Source organism: Pholcus phalangioides, unplaced genomic scaffold (assembly GCF_987345545.1).
Source record: "Pholcus phalangioides strain wild (caught in Gottingen) unplaced genomic scaffold, Ppha-v1.0 ptg000022l_1, whole genome shotgun sequence".
Classification (NCBI taxonomy): domain Eukaryota; kingdom Metazoa; phylum Arthropoda; class Arachnida; order Araneae; family Pholcidae; genus Pholcus; species Pholcus phalangioides.
In genome coordinates this window covers 34995910-35011659 of record NW_028301615.1, presented here as the reverse complement: position 1 = coordinate 35011659, position 15750 = coordinate 34995910, and the positions used below count along the sequence as shown (strand labels likewise).

At 41.6% G+C, this 15750-nt stretch overlaps 1 protein-coding gene and 1 non-coding gene across 2 annotated transcripts in view; one reads left to right on the top strand and one right to left on the bottom strand.

Annotated features, from left to right (window-relative positions):
• LOC149070252 (uncharacterized) overlaps positions 1 to 15750 on the bottom strand; it is a 400545-nt gene that overhangs the window by 359314 nt on the left and 25481 nt on the right. The gene's annotated exons all lie outside the window — the stretch shown is intronic.
• Positions 2440 to 2511, top strand: TRNAA-GGC (transfer RNA alanine (anticodon GGC)). The gene has a single exon. It is a non-coding gene; the product is annotated as a tRNA-Ala (tRNA).

Sequence of the window (15750 nt, the reverse complement as noted above, 5' to 3'; positions counted from 1 at the left end):
TCCAAGATTCTGGAATGTCGGTATTTAGGCCATGGGCGGAGATATAGGGGGGGGCGCACGGGGCGCAATGTCCCCCCCACCCCCAGCGTCAAAGGTAAAGCCTACTAATCTAATGTATTTGCGTATATATGAATTGACATCATCATCATCATCATCATGCTCCCCCAGCAATCATCGTGCCCCCCCCCCCAGACTTTCAAGTCTATCTCCGCCTATGATTTAAGCTGTAGGCATTTTGATCCAAACCACTAATAAACAGTTTTGAATATATGGTATTATTCGGTTTTTTTTTAATAAGGGGTCATTCAAGTATTACGTCAGCATCGAGGGGGGTAGGGGGTTTCGGATTTGATGACGGGGGGAGGGGGGGGTTTGAAGTTTGCTTACGTTATCAACCACCCCTTTTTGAAATGAAATATTCTAAGCTGCTGACGAAATTTTGCTGACGGGGGAGGAGGGGGGGGGGGGGTCAGTGTTTTGCTGACTTTTGTTGACGGGGGGGGGGGTCAAAAATGAGTGAAAATCTGCTTACGTAATACTTGAATGGCCCCTAATGAACGTAATGTGTAAGAAGTCTAGCATCTTGGCGAAATGACAGGTCACTTCACAACGCAATGTCCAGATTTCAGACCCTTTCGCGAACACGCTATACTTCGGACACCCAGCATATTATAAGTAACATTAAGTCCTGAATAGTCCTCCCAGTGTTCAACCTTTTAATTCTTGCGGACCGGTGGGATTAAGCGGACGATTTCGCGGACCGACATTAATGGGAAAAATACTTTTCAAGCATGAAAAAAAAAATAATGATAGGAGACAGTGTCGTAACTAGCCATTCCTGTGCCCCATGCAAGAATTCGCATTTAGGTCCCCCTTCTGGCCCATTCTTGAGCCCAGAATGAGCCTAAATGGGCCATTCTGGGCTCAAGAATGGGACTCAAATGCGAATTCTTGAATAGGGCACAGGAATGGCTAGTTACGACACTGTCTCCTATCATTATTCTTTTTCAAGAGCCCAGAATGAGCCTAAATGGGCCATTCTGGGCCCCCCTCCAAGTGGGACCTCTGCGAGTACACCTGTTGCAACTGCCTAGTTACGGCTCTAATAGGATAAATATTTCCCAACTTTCTGACGTACATTTAAGAAACTAATTTCAACTGAGGCCCTTGCTGCCACCTATCAAATAAAAACAAAACTACCTGTAATAATTCTGGAAGTAAAATTGGTTCCTAGTTTAAAACTGGTATGCAGCATGAAAATAAATAGCACATTTGGTATGATACCATACATCAGGCATCTTCAACCCGTTGCTCGCGTCACGGTGCTCCCTGAAGTACCCAGAGTGCTCGATGCTCGTGCCCAATTTCGTGCTCGCGAGCACTTGATCAACGTTCTAATTAAACACCTTGGAGGAATTGTGCATTAAAATCCTCCTGATTTTTCGCGCATTCGTACGTCAAACATTTACTTCAAGAGTGCTCATCTTTTGATGATGGGTAGCCTACATGTAGTGCTCACGACTGGATAAGGTTGAAGAGCTCTGCCATACATTGTTTGTTTTCATATACGCTGCACCGGTTTAAATATTATATGCCATAATACGGGTTGATATGTTTTTATGTTTGCGGCAGAACTACAACTATTACTTTGTTGTTACTGTGTACAGGGTGATTACTTAATTCCTCTTGCCTCATTTTACTGCCGAACCGTTGATCCTAGAGGCATACTTCCAAGTAGTAAAAGTATCCAAATAACGTGCAGAACTAAAATACGTCATTCTTGTTGCAAGGGGTTGTGCAGTTATTAAAATAAAAAACATTTACTTTTTATGCTGATTTGCTGTGCCCAAAAACCCAGTTGGAAAGTTGTTGCCGTATGAAAACTTAGATTTCCCTTAATTTTGTAACACAGTGTATTTTCACTCTGAAAACTTGAAAGGCACGTCGCCGGGACGTGTCCGTGAAATAATCACCAGTAATTAGTATCGGCTCATTGTTGTTTATGAGGATTCATTAGTTTGTGGTACAAAACTGGTACAAAGTAGTTTTTGAACGCCTTTTGAGCTTTTGTTAAATTGAAACTATATCCTCTGGGATGGACGGTTGAAGAGATAAGGGTATATAGAAACGTCCTCTCCACTTGTCAATACAAGATTCATCGAAAGACTGGTTATTTGTGGAGATGCAGATTACAAGGAAGAAAATTCATCACTGCCCCCACCGGCAGAGAGACCGGGGCTCGAGTCCCCGTGGGGGCAGTGGTGAATTTTCTTCCTTGTAATCTGCATCTCCACAAATAACCAGTCTTTCGATGAATCTTGTATTGACAAGTGGAGAGGACGTTTCTATATGCATATGGCCATCTGGTTGGCGTTTGTCATTCACGAGCTTGTCCATGTACGGTGCCTTTCAACGCTCCAAGGTTGAAATATTCTATCTGCTTCCATAGCTTAGATGGTAGAGCACTCGTCCGGCAAGCGAGAGACCGGGGTTCGAGTCCCCGTGGGGGCAGTGATGAACTTTCTTCCTTGTAATCTTCATCTCCACCAATAACCATGAATGAATGAACGCCAGGATCTCTTCCAGCCCAGCTTCGTGGCAGAGTCTGGAACAAAGTGAGTGCACCTAACAGTCTGAGTGTGTAGCTAGTGTTGTGTCTGATATTTCAGTGCTGCCCTCTATACTTCGAAGTGTGAGTGAGTGAACTTGAAGTTGGGAACCACAGAAAACCAACTTCAGCCGACCACCACTATGGGGTTCGAACCCGGATCCTCGCGATGCGATCCGTCACTATGACCACTCGACCACCACAGCGGCTCCACAAATAACCGGTCTTTCTATGAATCTTGTAAGGATATGGGTAGCATTGGTACTTGCAGGACACCCTGTATAGAAGATGTCAAAAAAAAGTTAAAAGGGAAAAACCGAAATAACCAATTTAAAAGACGTATTCTATCCAACCAAGCACAGCACATCATTCTTGAAATGCCACTGTTGACCACCCAAAGCCGGATCCAACATTTAAAAAAAAAATGACATTCCTGACAGCTTTAAAGCTTCTTTTTTTTATTTCGAAATATTGACGAAAAGAGTGGTGAAAAAACACACACATTGATTCTTATTCAAAGTTCTGGAGAAGAAAAAAAAAAGTCTAATTATACAATATTCAAATCTCGGAAATCGAACGTATGTCGGATCAAGTAGAAAGAACGTCGAGAACCCCGAACGGCCACACACACACATTAAGTATTCAAGTCGCGTTCCATCCACACACACAACGCGCAACACCAACTCTGAAGACGAGCACGAGCTCATGAATAAAAAATTCCGAGGAGGGGTCATCGTAGTGACGAGAAGATTGATCCGAAGAGTCCAACACTTGTTTTTTTTTCATTATTATTCATTCACTATTAACTGTGTCTTTATAAAGTATAATAAGTCTAGACCTAGACCTATCCCCCCCCCCCCTCTCTTATAAACAGCATTTCTCTCGTATACTTACGCTTGTTGACAAGCGTGTCTCGGCGGCAAAGGGATGATATAGTACTCACCTTGCATACCAATCCGCAATTGCATGTCGTCGTCTTCTTCTTCTTCGCCGTCCGTCGGAATTTGGTTCAGGGGAGAAAATATTATACTGATTTGATTGCATTTATATGCACGTAGCGAGAAATTCCCGGACGCGTACGAGAGAAAAATCGTATCCACATCAATCACGGACTGTCAGGGGAGGCGCTCGTAGACACGTTTAAAACACACACGCACGCGGGCGGGCGGGCGCTCCCCGAGCCCAGACTTTCATCGTATGCAAATACGGGGCCGCAACAGGCGAAATACCCAACGAGGTGGCTGAGGAAAAAGACGCCCGTAACATGTCATATGCAGTCGATCCCGCTTATAACGTTCCCATTTTGAACGTTTTCCCGTTTTTAGTACGACTTGTTTTCCCGCGGTCCCAATTCCAAGTAATTCCCATTACGATTTCCCGTTTAAAGCGTTTTCCCGCTTATAACGTTTTTGTGACTTTTTTTTTTTTTTTTTTTTTTAAACAGGATCCACTGTATTTTCCAAAATAAAGCAATCTGTAATTAGAAATGCAATCGTAAAAGTCGAAAACTACAGTCGATCCCGGTTATAACCTTCCCACTTATAACGTTTTCCCGCTTAGTTCGACTTATTTCCGGGGTCTCAACTATAAGTGTAATTCTCGTTAAGATTTCCCGTTTGAAGCGTTTTCGCCCTTACAACGTTTCTTCGTGGCGGTTTTTTTTTTTTTTTTGCAAAAACGTTATAAGCGGGATCCACTGTATACATACATACATGATCAAATATTACACTGTACAATGCCCATAAAAAAATGTTTACGGTTGTCTTATTCTGAGTATTGATAGCTTCTCGATTTACACCAATATGTGTATTGGCCATTCACATCTTGACCATGATTCCCTGATTATACAGGGTGGGCAAAAAATCCTGGACAAATCTTAAAAATTAATAAATTTAAAAACCTACCATTTGACATTAAAAAAAACAATTGTTTGCATCAAAATACTGTTCTTATGGAATCGTCAGGGCCAGAACTAGAGGGGGCCCAAATTGCCCGAAATTTTGGGGGGGGAAGGGTGTGTGGCAATTTTGGGTGGGAACAAAAAACACCGCTATAAAATAATCGAATTTTAAAGTTGTCGGGACGGCAAAATAATGTTTACCCTGGGCGGCTGAATCATTTTTACCCGGGGCGGCAGAAGGCCTGGTTGCGAAATTTAGAAGCCCTAGCTCAAGTATACCTTATAACTTAGTGGAGGGGGTGCTCAACCTTTAGGAGAGTGCGGGTCACTTCATAGGTTTGAAAACGTATCGTGGGCCAAACAGCACCGCATGTCACTATCATAGTCTGCCAAAGAACCACTTCAAAGCATAAATAGGCACATGAATCAATATATCCAGCTCACCGCGACACCTCTGACAAAGGTTGGCGACGCCCCTAGGAGGCACGACGCGCACTTTGAGAAACACTGACTTAAGTGATCCATAAATATGTCGCGGGTTACTTAAGGGATCTGTGAATAATCCGTGTGTCTCCAGCTACTTGAGTGGGCCTACAACGATAAATTATTCAATCATTACACTTCACTCATAGTTAGAAAACCTGGTGGCAGATGGCAGCACTACACACATAACAAGCATTACACAGAAACAAACTTCACGTGAAGTTTCACTACACGTACACGCACATTCCCGCATATACCAGTTCGTTAGAGGTTCCGCAGAGGAATATGGACGAGGTGCATGCGTGGTTTAGTAGTAGTGGTAGTAGCTACTTGAGTGATATGGAACTGTGCCGCGGGTTAATTTAAGTGATATGGAACTGCACCGCGGGCAGCTTAAATGCTCTGTAACTGTGCCACGGGTTCTTTTAGTCATCTGCAAACATGCCGCAAGTCACTTAAGTGATCTAGAAATGTGACGCGAGCCACTTAAGTGACCTGGGAATGTGCTTGATCACTTGAAGAAGTGATGTGAAACTGCACCGTAGGTTACTCAAGTCAGGGCCGTAACTAGGAATTTTGCCGATCCCATAATTTTAAAATTCGATAATTTCATAACGGTGTTCTTTGTTAGTGTATTTAAACGACCCTTCTCGGAAGGCCTTTGCGACCCATAGGTTAAGAACCCCTGACATAGGGTGTCGTAAGACCAAGAGAGAGTTACCAAACGCTCCATGTAGAAATCAAGCCAAAATAAAAATTAATCAAAAAATTTACGGCGTATATAACCCAGAGATCTTCAACCTTTTTTCCCCAGTCGCGAGCACTGCCTGTACCCATCACCAAAAGAAGAGCACCCTGACGGCAAGTTTGACATGCGAATGCGTGACAAATCAGGATGATTTCAGTCCCTGAATGAAACCAGTACAACGCGTTCGATTGGAACGTTGGTCAAGTGCTCGCGAGCACGAAATCGGACGCGAGCATCGAGCACTCTGGATCCTTCAGGGGAGCACCCCTAGCAACGGGTTGAAGATGTCTGGCGTGAACCGAACAAAATGAACTCGTTCGTGCATTCACAGAAATGACCCCCCCCCCCCCTTTTATATGAAAAATAATTAGAAGGTCAAGAATGGTGATGGTGGTAAATAACAAAAAAACAACAATGAAAAGCACAGTATTATATTGTAGGGACATGTATTCGAGACGGAATTCGGGCTATTAAGAGGTCGCATGACCAGTGTTACGTGACCTCCTCACACACGTGATTCCGAGATTCACGGAACCATTGAAAGTGAAATGCGCACATAAATAACAATCGGTCATGCAGCTGGCTATTGCTGTTATTGTATAGTGATCGAGTGGACAAGAAGAGAGTGATGGTCATACCATTACCATTTGGAATTAATCACGTACGGAAAATACAAATCCAACAACGCTGGCAATGGAACTTGCAAATTAATTGCCAATCGTGAGCAAGTCAATAGTTCCAATTTTTTTTTTTTTTGGCTCCTGCTAATGTGTTCGTGAGGGGAAAGGGGGGGGGTGGCCTCTCGTGGGAACCCCCTCGGGTTGACCACCTTTATGCCGTGTGTGTGTGTGTGTGTGTTAATGGACCGCCACGATAATTACTGTATACTAAGGGTTCTCAAACCTTTGGGAGAGTGAGTGGGGCCACTTCATTGGTTTGAAAACGTATCGCGGGCCACATACTTCATCTGGAAAAGTGGCGCGGGCTACTTATTTGAAATTAGAATGTGCCGCGGGCAAATTCGGTGGTCTGTGAATGTGCCGCAGGCTACTTGAGTGATGTGGAACTGTCCCCCACCAGACCAACCGTGATTCCCCCCCGCTCTATCCCCTTAGGGGGATATAAGCTGGTCCGTCTCAGGAGACGTGGGCCACGGTGGAAAAATCCAACGACATCCAAGACCAGCAAACCACCCTCACCAAGCCACAAGCCAACCAGCAGCAGGATCCGTCATACAACTTCATCCCCCTCCACACACTGCCCCACTTGTACATGAGATGATATATCAATAGAAGGATATGTGGGAACATAGGCAGGTGCAGAATCGCACATCGCCTGCAGGCCACGAGTGGGGCCCACGAAAACTATCCCCGTGGGGCACTTGGCTGATCCCCGAAAATGTGCAGCGGGTGGTCATTTGAGCGATCCGAAAATTTACAGCCGATCACTTGAGTGGTCTCAAAATGTTCCGCGGGCCGCTGAATTTTTTTTTTTTTTTTTGGAACTGCACCGTGTATACCTCAGGTGATATGGAACTGCACCGCAGGTCGTTTAAGTGATCTATGTGAATGTTCACTTAGTTTATTTTTACGCAAATTCATAGCCGATTTATGGTACGGAACCGGACTTCCGAAAACGCGGGCCTAGGATAAGGTGACCAGATCATGTGGTTCAGAAACCGGGACGTAGCATAAATTCACTGATAAAAAACGGAACATCTCGAAAAAATTTTCCAGAGGGAATTTTAGTGTCGAATTGTAAGGTGTCATATTTGGGTGTCAAAGGTAACTTTGTACTTAAATTTATACATAGTGTAAATAAATGTTCGTTGAATATTTATTACAGAAAACCAACTCCAAGAATATAACCATTGTTACGAAAATTATGTAAATAGTTCTTGTTTATTAAGTGTCATTATTGTCATTTTTTACCCGTAAATAGTTATTATTTTATGTAAAAATGGAAATTAACGATTTTTATTTTTTTGTAAATATCGCCAAATTGACAACAAACTTAGCGATTGGGGACAGCTACTCTCGTGGATTTGGCGACGCCATAGCGCCAAAAGACTAGACCGGATAGTCGAGGTTCCTACAGTAATGCATAGAATAATACGTCACATCATATATTATCCATCCTTTGAGCATATTTATTTGACTTTAGAGCATTGGCAGATAGGCGGGGGGGGGGGCGATGGATTACCTCCCCACTTCAGTAAAAAAATTATGTTACTGGCATATAGGCGGGGGGGGAAGGGGTGACAATCCATTCGCCCCATCCCCCCCCCCGTTCACCATACACACTCTTGGTAATACATCCCCCGTTCGCCCGCTTTGCTCGAGAGTGGATTCTTTGCGGTCACGAGTCTTAGCGCACCCGGAATTTCCATTTCTCTGTGTACGTATTCAAACCAGACATCACACATGCGTCATGTTTAATGGTCAAAGGGCCATGATTTATCATACTTTCCATGCACATCAGTCATTATATTGATCGTTGAAAATTATATTTCTATCTGGTTATAATGCGATCAATATCCACTGTATTTTTCGCGATCGGTTTGATTCCTGTTCCTTGAGAAGAAAAATACGCCATGACGAATGTGTAATTATGGGTCATTTCTCTTCTCGAAATTATTCATACTCATTGCGATTTTATTCCTGCACATTTACGAGTGAATTTACGATGATTCATTCGGAGGAAAAATTTCCGATATTTTTTGTTATCTTTGAAGTATTGTTTTTGTTTTGTTTTCGCTGTGAAATGGATCGATCGATCGATCACAATCAAAACGAATTCTCGTGATTCTCAAAAGTATCATAAACTGCAATAATTTATGATGGGTTTGACGAAAACAAGTGTGTCATTTGAATACTCAAAAAAATCTAGAGCGCACATTTTGGCGTACAATAATATTTTCATCTCGTGGCAGATATTTGAAAAATACCATGGAAATCATGTAGGCTTTTTATATTTTGGAAAAAATACTTAAGAGCCTTAATCCTTGGCCTACACTGGGGGTGCACAGCCTTCTCAGTATGTGAGTAAGCCGCATTTGATTCTCTGTCCAAAGGTTCTGCACCTCTAGTGTACGGCAGTGTTTTCTTCATTTTTTTTTTTTCTTGCCCGTGGCCGTCTTTGGACCGTATTTTTTTTCTCGTGGGCCCCCGCCAGAAAAACCCTTGCTCAGGGAAACTCCTCCCAATCCAGAACCCTTCAACTTTATTGAATAAATTTATAGTGAACCAAAATTTCGTAGGTAAGGTCGATCTCCGGACCCCTAAGCTGCAGTTCCGGGAGCTTTCTTCTTCGGGGGGGGGGGTGCCTCTGAGTAGGGACATTTACACACCATGGACCCTAGGACAAAGTGATGTTCTGGGGCAACGTACTTAACTGAAACCCAAACAAATGTGGGTATTTCTCTAGAGAGAGAGAGAGTATAGACATTTCTCTGAGACCAATAAAAGTTTTACAACACATAATACTGCGAAACCTTAGAAAAAACTCTCACGTAACCCTGGGGTTTCGAGACACATCAGTTGCAAATCTATGTCCTACAACTCTTAGAACATAAATATTATCTCTAAGGACGTCCTTGGCCCTAGAACTTGAATATTACTTCAAGGCAGAGCGTTATCTGAAAAAAGTAATTTTGAAGAGTAATATATATATATATATATATATATATGCAAAATTACATAAAATTTGGAGAAGTATATTTTCACTCCTCCACGAAATTTGGAGAAATGCATTTCAATTATGATGCGCGAATTACGTATCTAGATGCATATTTGCGAAAGCTGTTTCAAAGGTTCCTTTGAACCTAGAATATTATTATTGCAGAAATCACACAAGAAGTACAAACAGGGATGAGAAACGCCGAATTGGAATGGCAAGGGCATTATGACCGTCTGGGTAGGTCGCCGAGTAGCACGGTGCACTCGAGCCATAGGTTGAAGTAAAAATCTGATTTTACAAATCTGATGTGTGAGTACGGCACGGCGATACATTTTGCTGCAACACCGACGGAAATTTAACAGGCGGAACCCTATTAAAGTCCTCGCTGAGCTCTGGGGGCTCCCTGGACGCCAATTTGAAACCTGTCTAGAGCCTAGAACATAGTTTACCAAACGTTTTGTTCCAACGCCCCCTTCTTCAGAAATTTTTTCTCTCGTCGCCCCAACTCAAGCAAACCCACAGGATCGTACGTTATACGCGTAGCTTCTATCGTCCCCCTGTAACATTCCATCACCCACCAGGGGGCGATTGCCCACTTTGGGAAACACTGACCTAGAACATGCATATTATTTCAAGGGTGATCTTGAAACACCGAGAACTTCGATTGTCAAACACCGAGAACTTCGATTGTCAAATACCGAGAACTTCGATTGTCAAATACCGAGAACTTCGATTGTCAAATACCGAGAACTTCGATTCTCTCGAAGTTGATTGCCAAGCATCGAGAGCTTCGATTGTCAAGCATCTAAAACATCAATTGTCAATCATCGAAAACTTCGATTGTCAAGCATCTAAAACATCAATTGTCAATCATCGAAAACTTCGATTGTCAAGCATCGAGAATTTCGATTGCCTAGCACAGACAACTACATTGATTAACAAGAATCGAAAATTTCGATTGTCAAGCATCGAGAATTTCGATTGTCAAGCATCGAGAATTTCGATTGCCAAGCATCGAAAACTTCTGGGCGTTTCACTGAGCACCGCGGCGCTCTCAAGCAACAAGTCGCAGTAAAAAGAAGAATCCGAATTTTTCACCACGCAAAGACGTGACGGTACATCTTCACAAGATATCCAGCATCTCAACAAGAATTATAAAAAGAAACTGGGGGGGGGGGGGGGGGACAACAACAAGAAAGGACTAGCAACGGGAAAGAACTGGCCTAAGCTTGGGCCGGCCGTTCGGCTAGTTAAAAATTTAGCAAAAAATAAAAATACGGAAAAAGCCATTGGCTACATAAGTGGAGAAGAAATCACTACCGCTGTCAATCATATAAAGCCTTAAAAAAAATTTACATCTTGAAAAGTATATTTATGTCTGGTTGAATCAATTCCGGTTAAGGTCAAGTACGTGCTCGTAAGTCTCGAGCATGGCCCAGGCCACTCTCTCTCACTCACTCACTCTCACATCCACCATACCATATAAAACTACTACACCTGTGGATAATGAAGAGCTCTCGAGATGTATAGGCCTATCCTCTTATAGCTCGTATTTCCTCCAACGACCCAGCCTAGTAATAGTACATACTATAGTAGCTAGTATTACTACTAAAACTTTTTCCAATGTCATCGTAATAAATGGAAAACCCGAATCAATGAAGTTCAAGAGATTTGATTAACACATACTTCCTGAATCGCTCTCTTTGCACACTTCTAGCCAAAAAACAAAGGCTTCGTTTTAAGTAGTGAATTACGTGTGTTGACCAGTAGAATATTCATTCGGAAAAGAAAGAGAGTTCGTTACAACTTGTTAACCGCGCCTAGCCATCACGGAACTTAACAAAAGAGGAAGGGATTGAATTTGTGGGCATGCTTACCTAGGCCTTAAAAAAATTGTAAGATTACTTGTGCCCTTGTTCGTGTACGAGGGGCTTAGTAATACGGCTTGATGAGCCCGATTTTTGCTAGGTAGTTGTTTTCTATTTTAAGTATTCTGGTGGCCATCGGGTATGCTGGAAGGCTTTTCCTGCATTAATTCCGCATTTTCACTGATTCCGGAACGCTTTCTTCCATTAACTCCGAAGTTACATTCATTCTGGAACACTTTCTTGATCGATTCGGAATTCACATTGATTCCGAAATGCTTTCTTGCTTCATTTCCAAATATGCATTGATTCTGGAATGCTTTCTTTTCCATCAATTCCGAATTTTCACAGATTCTGGAATGCTTTTTCTGCATTAATTCCGCATTTTCACAGACTCTGGAATGCTTTTTCTGTATTAATTCCGCATTTTCACAGATTCTGGAATGCTTTTTCTGCATTAATTCCGAATTTTCACTGATTCTAAAACGCTTTCTTCCATCAATTCCGAAGTTACATTCATTCTGGAACACTTTCTTCATCGATTCGGAATTTACATTGATTCTGGAATGCTTTTTCTGCATTAATTCCGAATTTTCACTGATTCTGGAATTCTTTTTCTGCACTAATTCCGAATTTTCACTGATTCTGAAACGCTTTCTTCCATCAATTCCGAAGTTACATTCGTTCTGGAACATTTTCTTCATCGATTCTGGAATACTTTCTTCCATTAATTTTGAATTTACATTGATTCCATTCTGAACACTTGATTACTGCATACTTCCTGAATCTCATATACACTCCTCGCCAAAAACAAAGTCTTCGTTTTAAATAGTAAATCACGTATGTGACCAGCAGAATATTTATACGGAAAAGAAAGAGGGTTCATTACAGCTTGTTAACCGCGCCTAGCCATCACGGAATTTAAAAAAAGAGGGAAGGGGGATTGAATTTAGGCATGCAATACCTAGGCCTTAAAATAATAATAATAATAATAAAATTACGTGACAATGCTCTTGTTCGTGTGCGAGAGGCTTATTTATACGTCTTGATGAGCCCGATTTTTGCGAGGGAGAGAGAGATCTCTTCTATTTTAAGTAGTCTGGTGGCCACATCGGGGGAAAAAAAAAAGAGGCCCGGGCCTAGAACTGAAAGGCTATCTCTAAAGATCATCTCTCTTTTCGCATGGTTGCTAGATATTATATCTTGATACGGGCTCGTGCTCAGCATTTTTTCTCCTTTCACTCCTATATTATCATTATTCTTAGGCTTAAGGCGTTTCTTATTACGGGGTGAAAGGGGTTTGCGGCTAGGCCTTTTTAGCACGGTTTTTTCTTATATATATATGTGTGTGTGTGTGTAATGTGAGGTAGAAAATAAGAAAAGGATGGTATGTACTATATAATGTATGTATGTATATAAGAGATAGGGTGATTTGCGTGACCGTAAGATAGTGAAAAAAAAAAAGAGTCATGCACGAACGCGTGCTCGAGGACCATGAGTTGCAGAGGATGTCCGTCCGTCCGTCCGTCGTTTTCTCTATTTTACTTATGTTATTCATTACATAAGTAAGGTCCGCCGTGTCTTCAAGGACCATCCTTTTATTCTTATGACTTACCCTTTTTTTTTTTAATGCCCGTAAATTCGCTGTTAATGGGACGCATCTTCGTTATTTGGTGGAAGAATCAAATATTTATTCATTGTAATATCTGGTAACGCTTTGATTAATGGAAAAGATAATAATCGATTATTATGAAAAAATACACTTAGTATCGGTTGCTTAAGCATATGGGAGTGATTGCTTAGCACACACACACGTTTTATTGCTGATTTTTAGTTTATTACGAAAGCTTGAGATAATACAAAGCTTTTATCCTAGTTGTTTGCCGTATAACTCTATCGGATCATCCAGATTTTTTGGGACAAAATGGACAAAAGGATCAGAGAGATACAGAGAGGGCATCCGGTTCCTCCTAAGAGCCGGATAATGTCTGAAAAATGTTGTCCCGTATAAAATCGTTTACCCCTCACTCCAAATTTTCAAGAATTGCAAGTAAGCTTTTTTTTTTCTTTATCCTGAAGGCAATTGACCTGTTAGCAGAACGCATTGGACACCCCAAACCCTTGAATATTAAGGGCAAAATGCCCCTAAAATAAGGGATGAACTCCGCAATTAGCCGCCCCTCCCGATGTATCGATCGGCCTAGATAATCGTTTCTCAACCTTTCTGAAAACAAGGAGTAGAAAGATGTCTGAAACAATTTCATGAAACATTGCGTCCCGTATTACGGGACATTCCTGTAATTTTCATTGTTCCGGTTTTTTTTTTATGAATTTGTCCCGTTTTTTTTCCCCCAATGATACTTATTTGAATATGTAATGTATACTGAAGTAGTGAATACACAGTGTTTTCATAGCAAAAATTATGTTATGATGTTATAATCATGGCAAATATTATTAATATTCATCTCATATTTGTCAGGGTCAAGGTTTTTCAGCAATGTTTTAGTTATTTTAATTTCGATTGCTGATTGTGCTACTTCTGGCAATGTTTTTATGACAGTTGACGATGTCCCGTATTTCATGGATTATTAGTTAAGATCCCAGTTTACCGCATTTTTCTCAATGAAATTATAGTCATCATTTGAATATTTTTGTGACACACATTTTTTTTTACCGAGATTTGTAGCAGCCCTTTATCCCCCCCCCCCTCCTTCAGCAATTTTAGCAGTAATCAGGAAATTTAATAAGCCAATAAATTTTATTTTTCGGCAAAATTTAGTGATGCGTCCAAAAAATAAAATTTAGGATCGTATTTTCCCTCTATGATATATGATAAACCTTAGTATTGAAAATATAATTTTTAAGTAAAACCCCCCTCTTAACGGTCACCCCACACATGCGGAAAATAGCATTTCATAATCAATAAAAATTCCGAATTCATGAAAAAGGTAGCAAAGACCGTTCCAGAATCAATGTAAATTCTAAAATTCTGATGGAAGAAAAAATTTCAGAATCAGTGAAAATTTGGAATGGATGGAAAAGAGATAATTTCAAAATTGATGAAAGCGTTTTATAATTCCTGGATACCCTGTTTGGACCTCGTGCCTCGGGCTCGTTGACACCAGAACACCCTACTCTTATTTTCAGACCGGGCTCCGTGTCTATTAAGGACACAGCCCTGTGCAAAGATAACCTCATTCGCTAATCGAAATCGAATATCGTTCCATGCACAGACCTTCAGTAGGTTCCCATACGGACAAAAACCAATCTCTCCAACAACTCTTTCAACTCAATGCCACCTCATCCATACATTGACAGTTTCGCAATTAATATTGCTTGTATTTTGTAACTCTATAAAGCTAGTGGGTCACGAACCAGAGGAATTGAAGGACCTCCCAGAGGAGTTTCCGAACCAAGATCTTCAACCATCACAACTAGTAATACACGCGGAGTTCAAGCAATTCAATTTTGTTTTTATTTCTCCCTGCCGTCGAATAGTAATTACACGCAGCATTGCAAGATATATATTCACAAATGTGAAACTCTACCTCCAACCCACATAACAACAACAAAAGGTTCGAAAACTCGTCCAATTAATTGGTTCACGATAGAACAATTTTCCAAAGCAGAAAAGGCTAATTGTGAACCAACCGTTGATAGTAGAGCAACAAAAGAACCAAATTACAAACAAAAATAAGATGGTGGAGAGATTTTATACCACAATGTAATAGGAGGGGGTGGGCCGAGATATAGGGCCATGGGAATAAATAGGCGTTGACTAGAGAAAGTGAACTCGAGGGCCCCCCCCCCCCCCGAGGCAATACGTCACTGGATCGTAATACAATGTATTGAGGAGTAAGAGGAAAAGTGTAATCATGGCAGAGCTGAAATTAGACAAAGAATAGACAGTGTGTGTGTGTGTGTATCATTTAGCCATGAGATCCGCAACATGATAGTTTCATGATAAACTAACCCCGATCGAATTTGATTCTCCCACATCTTCTGGGCCTCGGCCCAGATCTCTTCATTTACCGAGTGTAAGTCCGAACCGTGACCTCGTTTGCGGCTCAATTTCATCGCTTCCAATTTTGTTCACGGTCCTATCATGTCGGTGAATGTTTACGCGCGCACACAGACACACACATTCGTCCTTCAGAAATGAATATCTACTTGGATGGGTACTGAAGCTCTCAAACTTGATTTTATTCGGCCTTTCATCCTCGTTGGTGGGTGCTGAAATCATTGCCCCCCCCCCCTCCCCCGCCCAATTTAACAGCAATTATCAATCGGTGACAGATCCTGTGGTTTCCATTGTAAGGGTCCTACCACCTTCTTTTCTCAGCCAAAAAAAAATATTCTCAGTGTTTCTTTGTATTCAAAGACCAGGCCTAGGTCAGCGGCGCAATCAACCATTGACACATTTGATATTTCAATGAAGCCCGCAGGCTACTTAACAATGATACACCAA